The sequence below is a fragment of the Camelus bactrianus genome, chromosome 2, assembly GCF_048773025.1.
Source record: "Camelus bactrianus isolate YW-2024 breed Bactrian camel chromosome 2, ASM4877302v1, whole genome shotgun sequence".
In the NCBI taxonomy this organism is placed as follows: Eukaryota; Metazoa; Chordata; class Mammalia; order Artiodactyla; family Camelidae; genus Camelus; species Camelus bactrianus.
In genome coordinates this window covers 22,295,075-22,314,615 of record NC_133540.1, presented here as the reverse complement: position 1 = coordinate 22,314,615, position 19,541 = coordinate 22,295,075, and the positions used below count along the sequence as shown (strand labels likewise).

The 19,541-nt window shown below is 36.6% G+C and overlaps 1 pseudogene; it reads left to right on the top strand.

Moving 5' to 3' along the window:
* Nucleotides 1-3,862: 3,862 nt before the first annotated feature.
* LOC123616989 (tubulin beta chain-like) overlaps nt 3,863-19,541 on the top strand; it is an 87,331-nt pseudogene continuing 71,652 nt past the window's right edge.

The following is a 19,541-nucleotide window of genomic DNA, read 5'->3' as shown; positions in this document are numbered from 1 at the left end:
TTAAGCCCCACCGTATGGTGTCATAGGGGAGGAGGGATTAATTCCTTATGAGTCGCTGATGTAGAAGAATAATCTGGGTCTTCGATCTAGAGCAGATCAGCTAGATAAGCTGGTTTGACTAGAAAACTGGACTTCTGCTACATCACAATCCAAATTAGAGGTGACCCTGAAGGCAATAGTGAAACAAAATCCTTCCATCAGCTAGAGTCTTAAGCCATATGCTCAGGTATCCACTTTGAGTGGAAGGAAAATTGCTAAAGCAAGGGTATATACAGATTTCTGGGCAGTGACAAATAACTTGGAAGGAGAATTAGAGTCTTGGGTAGTGAAAGAGTAGAGGATCATATACAAGAAGTTCTGGGCAGTAGGCTTGTGGGTGGATCTGGTGGTGGATCTCTGTGACCCATATTAACCCAGCTACTAAATGTCTGACCTGTCACTGGCGGGGACCATTGCTAAGTCCACATCATGGATATCTGTCCCATTTTATGCCATATTACCCAGAAGTTATGGGCCAGAGGGAACATTGGAGTGGCTCTTAAACATATAAAGAAGGCACCAACTCTGGAATGGTACCCTGTAGAGTGTTGAGGTGTATTTCCAGATATTGAATAAGGAGCCGTTACAAGATGCTGCATCTCAACAACCTACAGTATGAGTCCAGGAACCAAGAGTTAAAGTGGAACGGGATCCTCTCACCACTGTCCCCAAGCACCACCTAGAGAAAGTTACGCTTTCAGCCACAGCATTGTCTCTGTTGGATTAGATGTCCTGATCCTAAGAATGAAATGACTCCACCGGCTGACATGGTAGAATTTCCACCAGTCCTACAGTTCTGACTGTCAACTAGTGATTTTGGCCTCCTCGAGAGAGGACAGATTGAACTTCGAGTGAAGCTGGAATGGATCTGAGTGATGCCATACGTAGGCTGTGATGGCGCTATTGGAGCCTGGCCTGTATCTTCTCAGTCTATTCTGAATTCAACGGAAGCTTCGGTGGGTTTCTGGACACACTGCCTCCCACCTCAAACATCTGTATCTTCCTCCCTGAAGCCCCACTCTGACCTTAGACGCTTACCAATCATAGTCGGAAATATCACATTCTTGAAAATAAAATTAAATAACAAATGATAGTAAAATTTTAATTATCTTCTACATTATAACACTGTACTCAAAGCTAGACAAATTCACTCAGATAGTCTAGATTAAAATGAAAAGAGCAACATCAATGATGAATTTTAAAATGAATACATTAGGGTCTCCTCTAGCCTTTGTTATATTTTTATGTTATATTTTTAAGAAACATTGTATACGTTTTAACATGCACAGATTATTTCTAAACTTAAGGCTAATAGTATTTATTTGAGTTACTTAACCATCTCTATATTTAATTACCAACATTTCCAATGATAATTTAATTTGTTTTCTGAACTGAAAGAAGCAGTGAAAACATCACAGGCAAATTGAAGTTGCTATTTTAAAAATTCAGAAGCATAAAAGATTTGAGTAACCCTAAAATACTACCCAGCAGGACACAGAATCTGAGTGCTACCTGCTTCAAGGTTAATTATATCTGACTCACAGCTGGGGACACTAAGCATCCTTGATAATGGACCAGCTTAGCTCCTCTCTCTATGTTCTTGACCCCATTCACCCTGTGGTGTAGGGGGTCTCCCAGTATTTCAGCTGTGTCCTTTCATTGTCCCAGGTGCTGACTGTGTTATTCTGCACCCTGTGGTTTGTGACCAATTGGCTGTCACTCTGGTTCTCATTGTCAGAAAATTTCTATTTTACTCTTGGGCAAATGGTGTCATTTTGGTAAGTTCTATGTTATATGTGAGCCAAATGATTTCAAGAGGGCTCTCTCTGCTGTCTCCTATATATTTACATCAGTGCTCCTGTGCAATTGTGGAAGTCAGGTCTGGAGGATTTAAACCTAATAGTGATTTTTTTTTCGCAACTTTCTTTCCCATTAACTGTGTTGGATCCATCTCAAGACTAAATCATACATTTCCTAAAATGTCCAGAATTCACTCTAATCTTTCTCTTTCTCTCATGATCATCCTAATCCAAGCTACCATCATCTCTTGCAACAGATGCATAAATAACCATTATTCCTGTGCCAACTCTTACATGCATCCACTCTTTAGTAGCCAGGTGTTAGTTTTGAACTATAAATGCAGTTCTGGCCATTCACCTTCCATCCTACCACATCGATTCACATTCAGATCATTCCAGGGCTTTGCACGAGGCTTACTTCTCAGCGCTTCCTATCCCTGGGCCTCTGCATAAGCTTTGCTTCTGGCAGCCCCTCTGCGTGTAATGCTTTCCTCCACATGTCACCTGTAATTATCTCTTCAGCATCCTACAGCTTCAACTGGCAAACCGTACATGCGTGCCTTCCACAAGAGCTCCATGTGCTCCTATAGCATCATGCACTTGCCCTAACTAGTTCTTCATTTATTTTATTCTTGGATGGTCATTTGTTTATCTCGCTAGACTGTCAGTCTAATGAGGTCAAGGCTGGATTCACCACCGTATAGCACTTTCCATGTAGTGGCCTTCAATACGCTTCTGTTGAATAAATAAATTGCCTCAGATTTCTACCTTGGAGTAGTAGATATTTATAGTGTCTCCTCCACACTTTAGACTAGTTCTGAAAGCAAGTATGAGACGTTTCCTTCTGTCCTTTCCTTTGCATTTACAAGAACATAGGAAGGTAGCTTTCCAGAGTACCAAGCGGGTCTAGGTTGGGAGGGTGTGAGAGGCAGTAATAATGTTACAACTGGTGGATTAGGGAATATGATGGAGTTCGAGCCATCAGTATCGTGGTCCACGGAATTCAGGAAAGAAGCGAATATGGCAGTCCTCATTCTAATTTTTCCTCCCCCTTAATCTTGCCGTTGTTCTGTTACCACCAATTAGTTGCTGACTTCTCTTGGTGACTGTAAAATCGGGCAGAGGAGCTGTTCTGCACTGAGGACTTGAGTACTCTTTATAACATTAATTCTATGGGACCAGGCACTTCTGAGCTCAAACAAATGGAAAGAATGAAGGAATGAAATGAAGAGGAACTCTTGGTGCACAGCTCATTTACAACCTGAGGACTGGGCTTATCAAAGACGAACCCTTGGACCACATCTTTTTCAGAATCGTGTCTCCAAAACATTTGTGTTGCATGAAAAAGCAAAGAAAATCTCTTCTCCCTGAAGGAGGAGACATTTTCATAAGAGTGTTTTATGTACATTACAGAAAATTGTTGGATTTACTCCAGATAAATTATTCATCATTCTTCCTGGGTGATGGTAAGACTTTAAAGCAATGGCGAAGTTTTTGCTTCATCTCCATAATGTAACTTTTCAAATATTTCCCGTTATACTTTAAAATGTGTTTCAGAAATTATGAGTCAGCGGTAACAGCTGCTCAGAAAATTATTGAAGGACTTAAATATATTTTGTTTAAGAAACCATCTATTCTTTGGCAATTACAAGTTTACTATCTCATAGCAAAAATCATTTAAAAAGTGTTAGGGACACATCATCTTAATTTCCCCAGATTTCAACTGTCTGTGCTTTACTTCCACAATCCATGAACTCCTGCACCTTATCACTGAGGTTCTTAGGATCCTTCATATTTCCCCTCAGATATTTCTCTATTATTCATGCTTCAGGGCTTTTTTGGAGGGCCCACGAGGTGCCCTGCTCGCCTTTTACACGGACTTCTGGGGGCTGTAACCTGCCAGCTCCCTGCTGGTTTGACCATTTTTTCCGCAGGCACTGCAGGGTTCTACCTGATGGAACAGGCGCTCTCCTGAGGGTCTTTCTCCCTGTCAGCATCTTCACTGTGCTGTTAGGCGCTTACGGATGCTGCCTTGGGAAGTACAGACTCTGACAGGTGCTATCACTGCTGTACTGAGCACTGGGGCGTCTCTCCTGCTGCTGCAGGTGTCATCCCCTTTGCAACAGCCCCAGAAATGCCTTGAGGTGGCAGCGGTCCTCGTGCTGTGTCCCTCCGCAGCCGACAAAGTACAGGAGAATGCATCTTTCTTTTGATACTACATTCCATGAGATTTAGAGACATTCACAAGAAGTATGTGCTGTACCTTGTCTTATACAGTTTTACTCAGACATTCTTTCCTGTATTTATTTATTTTTATTTTTTACTCTATCATCTACCTATTTTCCATAGTTCTCGAGCATGAATTCATTGGGAATTATGCTGTGACACCAACCTCAGCATTCCAGCCCTAATCATGACCTTAATACAAAAAGATCCAGGGCATCACTGTTCATAATACATCTTCAAATTCTACTTTGAATCAATGCCTCCAACCCTCACCACAATTACAGTCAAATTGCAGAATGAATAACATTTTAGAAAATTCTCTTCTAAATTATTGCAGTAAAAGTACTATTCTACTCCCCCCCTAAAAGCTAATACTAAGAAAAATAAGAACCTAAGGTAATGCAATGTGGAACACACCACACAAAAATAAACATACAGACATACATACATATATATGTTAATTAATTAATTAAAATACAAAGATTATGTCTCACAATGCAATTCAGTTCATGTAAGCAGACCTTCAAACTCAAATTAAAAACGCTTTGTGTCTATCGGCCATTTACCACCACTGAAAACCTAAGCTTAACTGAAAATAGAAAAAAAGCATGTAATATAAATTATGAAATACATGTTAAAGATTGTTGCAGACACAATTTATTCTTTATTATACTCTCAAGCAACATTTAAGGCAAATTTCCTTAAAAATAGAAGATAAAAAGTACATGCTATAATGCAAAATTTAAAAAATGTGAATTACTAAGAAATCTTCCTTGGTCTGCAGATATGGAAAAATGCGACCTCAGGATTTATTCTAATAACATTGACAAAAATGCCATCAATAACTAGGTCACAATGACTTGGGTCACCGCCTGGAGTTAGGCCAGACTTCACAAGTTAAGGACATTTCTCTACAAGACCGCCCTACTTCAGACAACAGCTGCAAGTTTGGGGTTCCCAGGCACCCACAGTCCTGGACAGCTGGCCACAAATGGGAGAGTTCCTGCTTCTCCCTTAGGTCCAATAATTCACTAAAATGACCCACAGAATTTGCTGACAGTACTATACTTACAAATGCAGTCTCTTCATAGCAACAAAGATACAGATCAGAGTCAACCAAAGAAGAGATGCTTGGAGTGAGGTCTGGGAGGGTTCCAAACATGAAGCTCCTATGTCCCCAACAACTGGTCACCCTTCTCGCATAGCAACATGTAGCAACACACACAGGCTCTTGTTCCACAGTAAAGCCCACCTGAGCTTTGGTGGCTGGAGGTTTTAGTGGGGTCTCATTGCATAAACTTGATTGATTAAATCTTTGGCCATGGGATTGAATTCAGTCTGTATCCCCTTTCGTTCCCTGAATGTTGTGTTGATATCAAACGGCTCAAAGTCCCAACCTTCTAATCACATGGTTGGTCTTTCTGGAATGGCCAGCCCCCATCCTGAATCACCTTTTTAGAATAAACTGTCTAGGGGTCCATCATTAGCATTCATTATTAGAACAGACCACGAATAACAAAGACCTTTCCATCACTTGGGAGATTTGGAAGCTCCCTCCCAGGAACCAGAGACCAAGACCAGCCAAATTCTTGGCTATACAATAGGAATTCTGTCCACACCATTTATTTCTTGTTTAACCTTTCTTTTTCAAATTTCATATTTCAGTCTGTAATTTTAAAATACCTCTTGATCTATAGTAAGTCACTTTATTGATGTGGAATTTATTAACATTTTATATGACACTGCCTCTGACATCCTTTTTGATCTCTCCATTACCATTTTCATGATCTTATTCCTATCAAACCAATGGTGGTACTATGTCATATAAATAGGTCGTTCCCTAGCAGTTATGTCTTCAAAATTTACGCGACAAACAAGATAAACTCAAAGAAAACCACACCAGAATGCATCATAATTACACTTTTGAAAACTAATGACAAAAAAAAAATTTCAGTTTTATTTTTTATTGAAGTGTAGTTGTTTTGCCATGTTAGTTTTAAGCGTACAGCAAAGTGATTCAATTATACATATACAGACATATATATTTTTTCTTTTGATTATTTTCCATTATATGTTATTACAAAAAATTGAATATAATTCCCTGTGCTATACAGTAGGTCTTTGTTGTTTATCAAAAATAAAATCTTGAAAGCTGTCAGAGAAACAATATATATTTTTGTGGGGGAAAAATCCAGTTCAAATGAGATCTGGTTTCTCATCTGAAACCATGGAGGCCAGAAGAAAGTGGCATGATTATTTTTATGTTCTGAAATAAAACAGTTGTCAACCATGAATTCTATATTGGGTGAAATTATCTTTCAGGAGGGAAACATAGAAAAAAAAGCATTTTCTTGCAGAGAAAAATGAAGAAAATTTGTAAATAGCAGGCCTCCCCTTAAAAACTAGCTAAAGGTGTTTTTCATGTCGTATCGTATGGGTCCAAACAAGAGACCCTTTCTTGAATTTTAAGTGAGTTCTTATATAAAATGCTCCTTACAAGTTTATAGATGAGCATGTAAGTATATGATTTTTAAGTCATACTTGATTACTGGAATGAAAATAAAATTCTATATGATCCTCAAGACAGCATTTAAAACTGGAGATAGTAAAAGGTCTTAAATAGAAATGAGGTTTCCACACTTTATTAGAAGCAGTGAAATGTTGCTACCTGTAGACCATCATAAGCCACATGTGTATGCTATAATACAGGGAGATGGAAAATTATTGGTGAGTTTTATCTCACCAGTGGTGTGATGTATTGTGCCTTATGTTAAAATAAAAGAAACAGAGCTCTCAGGCTCCTGGGTGGAGAGTTAATTTCAGGGAGATAAGGAAGATACACAGTCAGGAGGTTATTGCAGTGGCTGACGTGAAAGGCAGCTTGCATACGGTAGTAGCATTAGAGATGACAGTACGTGTTAGATTCTGGGTCTATCTTGAAGGTAGAGCTATGCGTATTTGGTGGTATATTAAGTGGAGGTGGGAGTTCTGAAAAAAGGAAAAGGATGACCTTAAGAATCGTGATGTGAGCCAAAATATGTAGTTGCCCTTTATCCAAATTGAATGTCTGTGAGAAAACTTAGGTTTTGGAAATCTTACTAATGACGACCAGATGACAATTAGATGTAGAGTTGTATATAACTTTTAACATATATAAATCAAGAGTACAGAGTTTGAAATAGGATTGGAACTGTATTTATACATAGTAGAGCAATAAAATAGGCTAAGATCCCATCAAGAGTCAAGTTACAGAGAGAAGAGAAATGTGTTAGCACTCACCCTGCTGAAATACAACATTAACAGGTCACAGCGACGCAAGTGACCCAGAAAAAGTGAATTGAAAAGGAGCAACAGATGAGGTATGAGAACTGAGAAAGGTATTCTGGAGTCTAACTTTGAAAAGAAAAGGGTTTCAAGAATAAGATGCCAATCTCTCTTTACAAACGCTGCTGAAAGTTCAGATGGGATGACTTGCGATTGTGTGAGTCATGCGTTCTGTTGTCTGGATCTAAGAGTAATTCCAATGTCCCTCAATCTCTACGGGATTATTTAATTGCACAGTGACTGAATGATAGATCTGAGTTTGATTAGATGTATGAAACACTGTTCGATGAAAAGAAAGTAAGGTTATTTCCCTTCCACTCCCCTACCTGTGTCTTATGCATGCTCTCTGTCTCTAGGCTCTCAAACCTTGGGTGTTCCAACCAGAAAACATATAAAACATCTTAATTCATAGGTTTTGCTTCTGAGGGGAATGCAGTAATGACTTCTGTTCTTTACTAAGAATTTTTAGAGGATCAAAGCAGTCATGCAATGAGGAGGAGTCAGGAGACTGTGGAGGGCACACTGCTATGCATTTGATTTTCCACATTCCTGCCACTTGAGTAAAATGCTGTGAGCAAATTATAAACAGGAAATGCATCAGGAACCATACAATCCTGGGGGTTTTTTGTTGCACACACACAAAAAATCTATCATTTCTCCCTGGCAGAGATCCAGAAACTGTGAAGATGCAAAGATCTCATCTCAGTAAAATTAGACAGTGCTTGATAAATGATGACTGGCTAATAGGAATTGCAAACATGAAATTGTAGATCTAAGAAGTGAATTAAAACATCACTCAAGAGATAGGTCAGGAGATGAAAGATGTGTGATTTCCCACAAATCCTTTCTGTTTCAACACTGATTCTGGGTAGACTGTTTCCAAGCATGTGATTTATAGAAAAAATTCCTGCAGAAACAGGATCAGTAGGTCATCCTTCAGGTCCTGTGTCAATTGAAAAACATAACTCTGGAAATCATTTACAATAGAAACCAAAAAAAAAAAAAAAAAATCCAAACTTAATTTTAATTTTTAAAAAGGCAGGAAGTCATAAGAAAACTGAAAGTTCAAGAGGGCATGCTGAGATAAAAAGATAACAGGGTTACAAAAGGAAAAACTGCATGAACGATAAATTTATGAAAGGAAAATATATGCTGATTGTTCTTAAAAAATGAGAAATACTAGAAAAACAGTATCATAAGATTATAGCAAAAATAAATAAATTATACAAACAAGAAATGTTCTATAAAGAAAAGTTTTAACATTATCCTAATCATGAACAAATTCTGCAGTCACTGAGCCCTCAAAAAACCAACATTAAACAAAAACATTACAACAAAGTCAGAGGTCTCTCTATAGTGATTAAAAATCATTAGAAACTTTTAATGAAAAGAAACTTGAGCCAGAGAATTTTGTGTTTAAAAAAGTCCAGTTTCCAAAATCGTGTAAATACTTCTTGAGGTAATTAAATGACTCAGAAATTTTATCATACATGCTTCTTGTTAACCAGAAAAACAATATATAAGCCTATATAAGTACATATAAACAAAGACCACACACACACATAAATGCACACACATATAAGCTGTCGGAAAGTTGGATCTAAATCTACACTTTAAGAACAGGGTGGGGATGACATTGCAAAAAATGATTGCTTATAAGCCATGTATTCCACTGAATATTTAATATATTTTTACAACTAAATATAAATATCAAAGTAATCTTTAAAGCAAAAAGATGGGATATCAATTGTGAGAATGTCATAACAATGATCCCAGTTCTAAACCTTAGTTTATATTAACACAGAGGCAATTTTGGTATAATCACTAATAATAGAGGCTTTTGAGTAAGACAAACCTATTTTAAATTCCAACTCTACCACTTACTAGATTTGTATTGAGATGTCATCTAAACTTGCTCATTTAATTCTAAAATGTGGTAAATTATGACAAGATACCAAAATAATTGCTGCCAGTCTCAGAATCAAATATATGGATTTTTGTCTGGGGTCCACTTCTTATCTGTTGAACCATACCTGCGTCACGTGGGCATGTGACTTGTTTTTTCAGGTCATTCTTGATGTCATTCACATATAGTTCATCTTCATTAAAAAGGGGTGTCTACCACGAGAATACCCAAATGGATGGTTTGCTGGGTAAGATGCTACTTTTTATGATGGGCAACTCAGGTTGCCTTGTGTCTTCTTGTCACTGACCAAGCCTTTAGTCTTTCCTGCAGTCTAGTACTAAGCCTTCTCAACAGAGGATGGGAGAGCCCTGTCCCGTAACCTTAAGGGTCTGTGTTCCGCTGAGCTGTGATTCACCCACGGTGACTTCTCAAAGGCTTCATGATGGCATTTCTCTCTGCCATAGAGACTCCAGGCAGCACTGAATCTCCTGAGTCATGTGGCCCAAGAGGCCAAGCCAACTCCATGGCCGTCCAGAACTGGAGCAGCTACTCACTTGCCGTGGGACTCCTCAAAACCATCAGGCCACTCCAAAATGGGTGACGGGAGTGCACAGAAATAAATTATATATTGCCTCAAAGATGCAAAAAAGACCATAAGGCATTCTCAATTGTAGGAAGGAGCAGATTCAGCAAAATATTCTTTCTTTTGAAGAGATTTCTCAATATGCTCTATACTAAGTGTCAGTAAACCACAGCCTGTGTATCAAACCCAATCCTATTTTTGAGAGAAAGCTATTGAAAAAAAAAAATAGCCACGTTCATTGCTTTACATATTGCCCCTGCCGATTCACGTTATAATGGCAGAATTGAGTAGTTGTATTAGAAATGTGTGGCAAAGCCTAAAATATTTACTATTCTCCACTTTAAAAAAATAGTTTTCCAAACCCTGCCCATTAGATCATGGGACACTGAGAAATTTCATTAAGTGACGGGATGCTGTGTTTTGGGGGTTTGTTTCCCACATTCGGGCATGCCTGTGTCATGCCAATGTGCCTTTTGTCATTGCTACTTCCAGCTCATCAGGGTCCAAACAGCATGACACCATCAATTTAATGCACCAACTTGATTGGACTGGAGATGTGACAGAATTCCTTGTGACTAGATGATGCTGTCGGTCTGGTTGGCTGATACAGCCCTGAGGCACAATAGTTAGTGAAGGTGTATGGCTGAGCATACCAGCTGAAAGCAAATTGTTTCTGATGATATTCATTCACAGACACAGAGAAAAAAGAAATGTATTCATGTTCAGTAGCTGAGTACACGCACCAGCTGCGTTCATTGTTCAAGCAGTGAAACTGTATCCCGAATAGCAACCGTGACTGTGAAGAGGTCTTCACCTCTTTAAGTTTATAATAATTCACCATCAGTATCTGAAACGCATGTCTTCTCTGCACAGCTCAAGAGGCACATCAAATGTGAAGTGATAGGGCTTTCTACCCCCTACCTCTGTCAAGACCTCGGTGGTGGCCCTGATATCTGTAATTCTCCCAGGAATGCGGGTCTGCTTTGATGTACTGTTTTGGCAGGTGGAGGAAGTTCTTGTGGCTTCTGTTGGGTTTTCACTGCAAGATTAGCTTCATGCTTATCATTAAGGAACTAGCAGAAGAATCTTGACAATTGATGTGTATATCTATTCCTATTAAGCATTTCAGAATTGGGATAATCACAAGATATGACCAAGAATGCATTCAACTCACTGAGAGACAAACTCTAGACAAAACTTAGATGGATCACTTGAACGTCATCTACTCCTCGTCTGACTGGTGGACCACTGTGGTGTTTTGGTGTCCAAAAACCTTTGTAAGTTTGAGACTGTACAATTTCAAAAAAGTCTAATTATTTCCCATTGCCCAGTACTCAGTGCTATGGACTGAACTGTGAACACCCCCAAATTCCTACCTTGGAAAACCGAAACTCAGTGTAATGTTATTTTGAGCTGGGGCATTTGGGAGATTATTCGATTTATATGAGGTTGCATGGGTGGGGTCTTCATGGTGGGGTCAGTGCCCTTAAAGAGGCACTCTCTCTACTATGTAAGGACACAACCAGACAGCATAACCAAAGAACAGAGCCTGCACCGCAAACAGATCATGCTACTACCCTGGTCTTGAACTTCTAGTCTCTGAAATTATGAGAAAATGCATTTCTGTTGCTGAAGTCACTCCATCTATGGAATTTTGTTATGGTAGCTCAAGCTGACTAACATAGATTTTGGTCGTGAGAGTTGGGTACTTAGTAACAAATACCTAAAAACATGGAAGCGGCTTTGAAACTGGGTAATGGGTGGAGGCTGGAAGGTTTGGAGGTGCATGCTCAGAGTATGTTTGTTATGGGCAATTTTATTGAAGTCTCAAATGGAAATGAGGAACTTAATTTTAGAAACCATAGAAAAGATGAGTTTTGTAATAAAGTGGCCAAGAACTTGCCTGAACTGTGTTCTAGTGTTTTGTGGAATGTAGGATGTGTGAGTAGTGAAATTTGATATTTAACTGAGGAGACTTCTAAGCAAAGTGCAGAAGGAATGCCGTGATTCCTCCTGACCACTTGGAGGAAAATGTGAAAGAACAGAGATGAATTGAAGGAGAACTGGTCAAATAAAAAGGAAGCAGAATTCAATAATTGGAAAAAAAAAATGTTAGTCTATTTATACTGCAAAGAGTGAGAAAGCATATTCTGAGGATAACAACAAGGGTGTGGCTGGACTATTTCTTTAAAAAGAGTTTTTTAGGGTCATACAAGCAGAAACAGCCAAATCTGAACTGAATGGGACAGAGATGGGAAAAAATGAAGGAAGCTGTTGGATCTCTTGGATATGACTGGGTAGTTATTGCGAATGAAAATGGGTGAGAATATCTGTCTTGTGGAGGATTACCCATGTCTTTAGCTATGTCTGTGATATTTTTGTCCTCAAAAAGGGAATTCTGGCCAAATAAGAAAATGTTTACATTCAGTGGCTTCATTATACCATCTTCTATTTACAGATCAAACATTTCTTTAAAAAATTATGTAAGAAACAAACTCCAAGAGCAAAATTAAAAATGGTGCAACCCAATCAGGGTCCACTGACATTCTAACTCTCAATCTTGAATCACAGGGGACATCAAATATGCACTCAGACTTGGAGAAGCCATTACCTGGAATACGACAGATACTACAAATGATGAAGAATACATAGCCAATGTACATGGGCTCACATACATTCTTGGATAGCTGATTTTAGAGGCTGGGCAAAATAAAACATTTAAGTAAAATAGAAAATGCTTTTTTGTTTTTAGAAAAAAAAATTGGTTCTTTTAAAAAAATTATCAGCCAAGAGTTAAGAAAATTAAAGCATTATAAATTTTACAATAAAGGTTTTAAAATTTATCAGCCAAGAGTTAAGAAAATTAAAGTATTATAATTTTTACAATAAAGGTTTTAAAATCATGGCAGAAACTGTTATAGATTTATATAATACAATTTGTTTTTCTAAATAATATCACATCACACGTCCTTAGGTTCTTGAACTTAACTTTGTGCTTTAGATTAACTGCTTCCTCTACTTTTGACATTTTAAATGAATGGGAATTAATAAAATAGTAGCTAATTGACACTCACATTATTTCTTCTCTACTCCATACAGATGTTATTTAATATGAGTTCCCATGTAAAAGTCAAATGGCATTACACTAAGTTTAAATAATATACTCTTCATGTGAAGACAGGACTTTCAATTTACTAAAATACAAGACTAAAAATGTTAATTGTTCTGAAAGTAAGACTAACAGATTACATGGTGGCGAGGCAAGAGGTCTAACTGACCACAAGTTAGAAATGATCACTGGATGTCAATTTCTTTAGCAATTTTACTTTCAATACCATTGTGAAATGAACACAATAGTGTTTCTTTTTAACATCTGTGTTTAACACCATAGGTGGAAAAGGATGCACCAAAGGGAAACTCGACCAGCAGTGTCCACAGTTGCTAGTACTTCATAGAAGAGGTTTTTCTCACCAAAATTTAAAGAAGTTTTACCATATTTTTTTTTTATTTTCCAGTGACTGTGAAACAAATGATTAGCAATAAAAGAGCTCTTTGAATATTTTTATTTCTTCTCTTGTATTTAATGTGGTCCCTTATTAGAAGAAAAATTAAAAGAAAAGAATTTCAGAAGAAAATGTCAAATATCTGTGGAACTCCATCATCTGTTTTTGAGACAACTTAGTGCATTTTTTGAATCCAGAATCTGCACATGAAGAAATAGGAGTGAAGCAGGATCAGTGAGGAGATCAGGAGAATGTGGTGACATAAAAAAAACAGGGGAATCACATATAAAAGATCACATATAAAAGCAATAATACTAGTGGCTTCTCTGCCACTTCCTAGCTGCATAATCTTGTGTATCGTCCATCTTTGATGAACGCTGTGAAACATTTTGTGTCTTTTCTCACAGGGTTTTTCAGATGGTTGCTATAAGGGTTCAGTGAGAATTCATATGAAAATATTAACATATTTTATTTTATTTCATTATTTTTTATTGAAGTACAGTCAGTTACAATGTGTCAATTTCTAGTGTCCAGCACAATATCCCAGTCATGCATATACATACATATATTCTTTTTCATTAAAGGATATTACAAGATACCAAACATAAAAGCCATTCAGCGTTTTGTACAAATGGAAATTAACGTTATATTTTTAATCTGACGTATTTCTGGTGGTATGGTAAGTACATAAAAGTAAATAACATGCCCAGGAACAAAACTGTTGGGGTTATCAGATTAATTGCGAAACCTGATTAGAGAGGTAGGGAATCTGTTTTACATCATGTCAAAAGGATCTTATTTAGAGGCCAAACATCATTAGGGTGTTTGTATGTTGTTATCTGGACACTCAAGATCTGAGAACAAGAATGTTTCAGGATGCTATGATTTTGGACGTGTGCACGTGATACTTGGCAGATCTGGTTTGATAAATACTACTAAATAGAACAAGAAAAAAAAAAAAAAAAAAAGCACTGCTTTCAAATTCCTACCCAGCCACTTACCATGTGTATAACTTTGGGGGAGTTTATTTGGCTATGGAGTTCATGTTTTTTAATCTCTAAAATAGAAACGGTAAAGAGAATCAGAATAAAACTAGCAACATGAGAAGCTAACATTGAGTACTAATTGTAGGAGATACTGTATCCAGTGCTTTCTGTAGGAATAATCATGCATGAGTTCCTGCGAAGAATGAAGACTATTTTATACATAAAAAGTTACTATTCTCTGAAACTTGTACGTGCTAAATAAAAGACAGTCACATATATGTTTATCAGTTAGAGAAAAGGGAAACAGAATCCTAGCTATGTTATTTGCCTTTGGGGTAAACAGATAAGAATTTGAATTCTGACCGAAATAAGCGAGGTTATTTTAAGATAATTAACCTCTGTAAGCATCAGTTTTCTGACTTTCAAAAGATAACGACGGCTAATTAAAAATATGTCATGATTATCATCATGTTGCTTTTCCAGGTTAATGTCATAATGAGTCAAAATAAATATTGATGTTTTATGTAAATTAGTGTCTTTGTCAGGTTCTAGATTTTGAAAGACTTTGGAAAAAGTCAAAGATTGATCAGTGTTGTACTGAACTTTGAGTTTATATCTGGTCTTATTTTGTAAAGTTCTGAAATACAGTGATTTTTTTTTAATGTGATAAATTGCTTAAAATGGGTAGTTTCATTTGAAATCAATAGTCCTTTTTTTTCCCATTCATTTTTGCACATTGGACGTTAAAGATAGATTTTTTTATTTGTCAATTCATTCTTTAGTGATTTATCCAACTCAGGGAAACAGCCTTTTTAAAAATCTTTATGAATGATCTGGAAAAAAACACTTGGAGGAAGAAATTAAGATGATTTTCAACTTCATATTGATTCTTCCCCATTCCCAATAAGATATTATTTTCAACAAATGATATGAATTATCAAAAATAGAGCACATGAGATGTCTTGAGGTGTCCTTGGATGGCGCCCAGTCATTTAAATATCTCAGCAGCCCAGAATCAAGTGTCACCAAGAGATAAGCCTGACCAGACTCCTGGTTTCACAATTGGAAAGCCATCTGGAGTGCTCTGAGTTGGAGCAATGATTTTTGGTGTGTGCACAGCCCCGGCACAGACAGAAGCAGCTTGACTCACTTGTCTAATAAGGAAAAATCCAGTGAGGAGTGAAATCAGGTTTATTTCACTTCCTAAATTAAAAATAAAAGATTTAGATCATTTGAATGCATACAAGGTGCAGCATACTCTGCTACATGATATTAAAAAAAAAAAAAGTACTGAGGAATGAATCAAATATAGACCTGGTGTTTACCCTTGAGAATTTTCCTTTAGCAATTGATAACATTTGTGCTGACACCAGAAATAAAATATTTAAAAGATGGGGACATGGAGGTAGTCAGGCAATCCTGGAAATAATTTCAAAGCTGTTTCCTCTGGTCCAAAATGTGCACCAGAGTTTAGTGATATGTCACTATTGATGTAGTAGGCTATTAGTCAACGTGAATTGACTGAAACCTGGGTCAACAGAAAGACGATTTCCAGGGCGGCGAGGGGCGGGGGGGTGGGGGTGGGCATGCACATCCAAACATTATCCCGTCTTTTTTTTTTTTTTTTTTCAGTTTTGGGTGGTTACAAAATGTTTCCAAAGCCTTATTTCTATGTTTTTCTGGGTCTCTATGTGAAATTTATTTCCTGGTTTGGATCCTGATTGACTCCCCAGTTGTATGAAGTCAGATTTCCTGCCAGCATGCCATTCATTCATAAAACAAGTATTTGTTCCTTCTTCCCACGTGGGAGATTCTGAGTCAGAAATTGAAAGTTAAATAAGATACAGCCGTTGTCCTGTCAAACTAAGAGTCTTATTGTTTTCACTAAAGAGAAGAGAAGAAAGGCAAAGGTGCAGAGGATGGAGTCAGAGAAGTCTTTCTGGAGAAGAGTCCTTTTTTATTCTGCTTGATAATAAAGTAGGGCTCCTACAGAACAGAATTCCAGAGAAACGAAAAAATATCTTTTCAAAGTGCCCAAGCTTAAAATTCATTATCTATGAAGACCTGTGACATTGCTAGTAAATGAATATAGTTAAAGCACAGAATTTTTGTGGAGGAGCAAGAAATAAAGGTTGAAATAAGATCAGATCAGATATGAGCTTGTTCTTGCTGCTGCAAAATATTATTACAAACGTGAAGAGACAACAGTGATTTCTTATCTCAGAATTCTGCAGTTCCGAAGTCTGACTCCGAGGCTCATTCAAGGTCTTGGCAGGGCTGCTTTTCTTCATGGAAGGCTCTTGGGGAGCTCATGTTTTTACTCATTGGGATTGCTGGCAGGTATCAGCCTCCTGAGGTGGTGGGACTGTGGTCCTGTCTCCTGGACGCCTGTCAGATCCCAGTGCTGCCTACAGCTGGTGACCTCGTCCCTCCAGCTTCAAAGCCAGCAATAGTGGGCCAAGTGCCTGCACACCCAGATTCTCTTCTGTCTCTTCTTTCGTTGTCACATGTCTTTGACTGGGTCTCCTGCTTCCCCTCTGCTTTCCCAGGCTCATTCGACTGATTTCAGTGGTTCCACCTGGATTATCCTTCGCAGGTCAGCTGATTAGCAACTTAATTCCTTTTTGAGCAGTAAAGTAACATATGCACTGCTTCCAGGGCGTAGGTCTTGGACATCTTTGGGGGACAATTATTCTGCCTACCATGGGTCACTTTTGTCATATTTGCTTAAAGAAAATTAAGAGAAGGGTCTTTTATTTCATTTCAGACTTTACATCTGTCTATTCAAATTTCCTAATTCTTCTTTGCCCAATTCTAGCATATTTGTAAAAATTCCTCAGTTGTTCTGATGTTGATGAAATTAATTAGCACGTAGACATGCATACTACTCTGTAATCACTATTTTAAACCTTTATTATGTTAGTACATATTTAACGCTTTAATTCACATATTTCCTCCTTCTTTCTTCCTGGATGTTTTCCCTTCTTGTTAATCTTTTCCAAAAACTTGCTGTTGGTTCTCTAAGCCTTATTTATGTATTGTTTTCTATATTATTATTTAATACTTATTTTTATCCCTTTTTCAATTTCTTCTATTATTTCTTTTCCGTCTTCTTGAATTGGCTGCTGGCTCATTAGTTTTATTTCTCTAATTTTTTTTCTCTCGTGTGACTTATTTGTAAAGTTCTCTCTACATGTCTTTTTCTGTACCTTGTAAAATTTGGCATCTAACATTTTCACTGGCATTCATCTCTAAGTAGTTTTAATTTATTTTATAATTTCCTCTTTTAATAAGCATTTTATTTAGTATGGAAATTGTATTTTACTTAGTATTGAAAAAAGTGATATTTCTTTTGTCATTTAAAAATAGTCATTTCTATTATAAGTTGAATTTTATTTCATTTGGAAAAATTGGCATTTCTTTTGTCATTTTTAAAAAATTATTAATTTCTATTGTATTGCATTGTGAATGGAGAATACGTTTTGTATGCTATTTATCCTTTGGGGGAAAATAAGACTTTTTGTCGATTACTTCATGGTAAACATTTACAATTTTTCCATTGTGGTTTCCTGAACTGCTAAAATTTTATGTATTTTTGTTTATTTACTGTCTACATATCAACTTCCTAGAGATGTAACAAGCACAGTTTAACATTTGACTATTTCCTTAATATTTGGGGCTCTATTATTCATTGTACATGACATTAGAGGTAAGATCCATCATATTTGTAATGAACAGATAATCATTATCTTGCAAAAGGCGTTTAAGTGATTACAGGAAAAAAGAGATATTAGAACAACTGTTCCACTTATTTTATTAGCCAGTTAAGTAAAAAGAAAGAAAAAGATCATGTAATTTATGAATACGAAGACTATATGGTATTTTATCTACTTTTATAAAAGGTATGCCACTGATAGACACGTCAAATAATGTACTTAAAAGACTTTATGCACATTCCTATTAATAAATTAAACTTAATACATTATCAGTGATACTTTCTATCACTTCTAAAGTTTAGCATTACTGGAAAGGGTGGGTAAAGCTATTAAGAAAATGCATATGGAGTATGAGAATTGGAAAAGAAGATTCTTTTTTTAAATGTGCTATTATCATATAAACAGCTTGAGAATTAAAAGATGAGAAAGTCCGTCAGGGTGACTGGATAAAGATCAGCTTGTGACCATAAACTGCGCTTCTTGGTAGCAGCAGCAATCAATCAACAAATGTTATAGTAAAGAAATATCACTCATAATAACAACTAAAATGTAAAGTACCTGGGAACCAACATATAGAGCTAACATTTTATACAGTAAATTATAACTGTAATGAAGAATAATATGCATAAACATAATATAGGAATAAAATACATAAATAAAATAAACTAATATAGGTATAAAATGAATAAATAAAATAATGTAAATTTAAGCAAATGAAAATATATACTATATACAGGAATGAATAGCTATATTTAAATGTCAAACACATCAATTTCCTCCACAATAAGACATATCATCAATACAATCAATGTAAGTTTTCCAGATGAGCATTCTGAGACATGCGACAATCTTATTCTAAAATGCAAATGAAAGATTTCAGTTGTAGAGATGTCCAAGTCAACTTTAATAAAGAAAATACGAGGACTTCCCCTGGCAAATATTGCTATGTATTAAGAAACCATAGTACTAAACTGGTACAAGAACAGGAAATTTGATTTAGGAAACAAAATAGAAGGCACAGAAAAAAAAAAAATATATATATATATATATATATATATGAATGAGAAATGGTTTATCACAAATGGGGAAATGGTTTATTTAGTTGGCAATATTGAGAAAACTAACAACGCTTTGAAGAGCACAGCTATAGCACTCCTTTTTCCAAATAATGTTGCACTCAGAATGCATTAATGCCCTAAAGGTACAAGAAAAGAAAAAGTACAAAGATAATAGAAGACAACTGGGAAGAACTTTTTTTATGGCCAAGGGGCAAGAAAAACTTCTTGAATGAGATCTAAAAAGCACAAAGAAGAAAATGAAAACCAGATTTGACAACACACACATGCACTCAGGCACACACACACACAACGTATCTTCACTGATAGTCTCTGTAACCAAAGTCACAGACAGATAAACAACCAGTGAAAGATATTCCTAAATATCTCCTAAAATCTAAAAG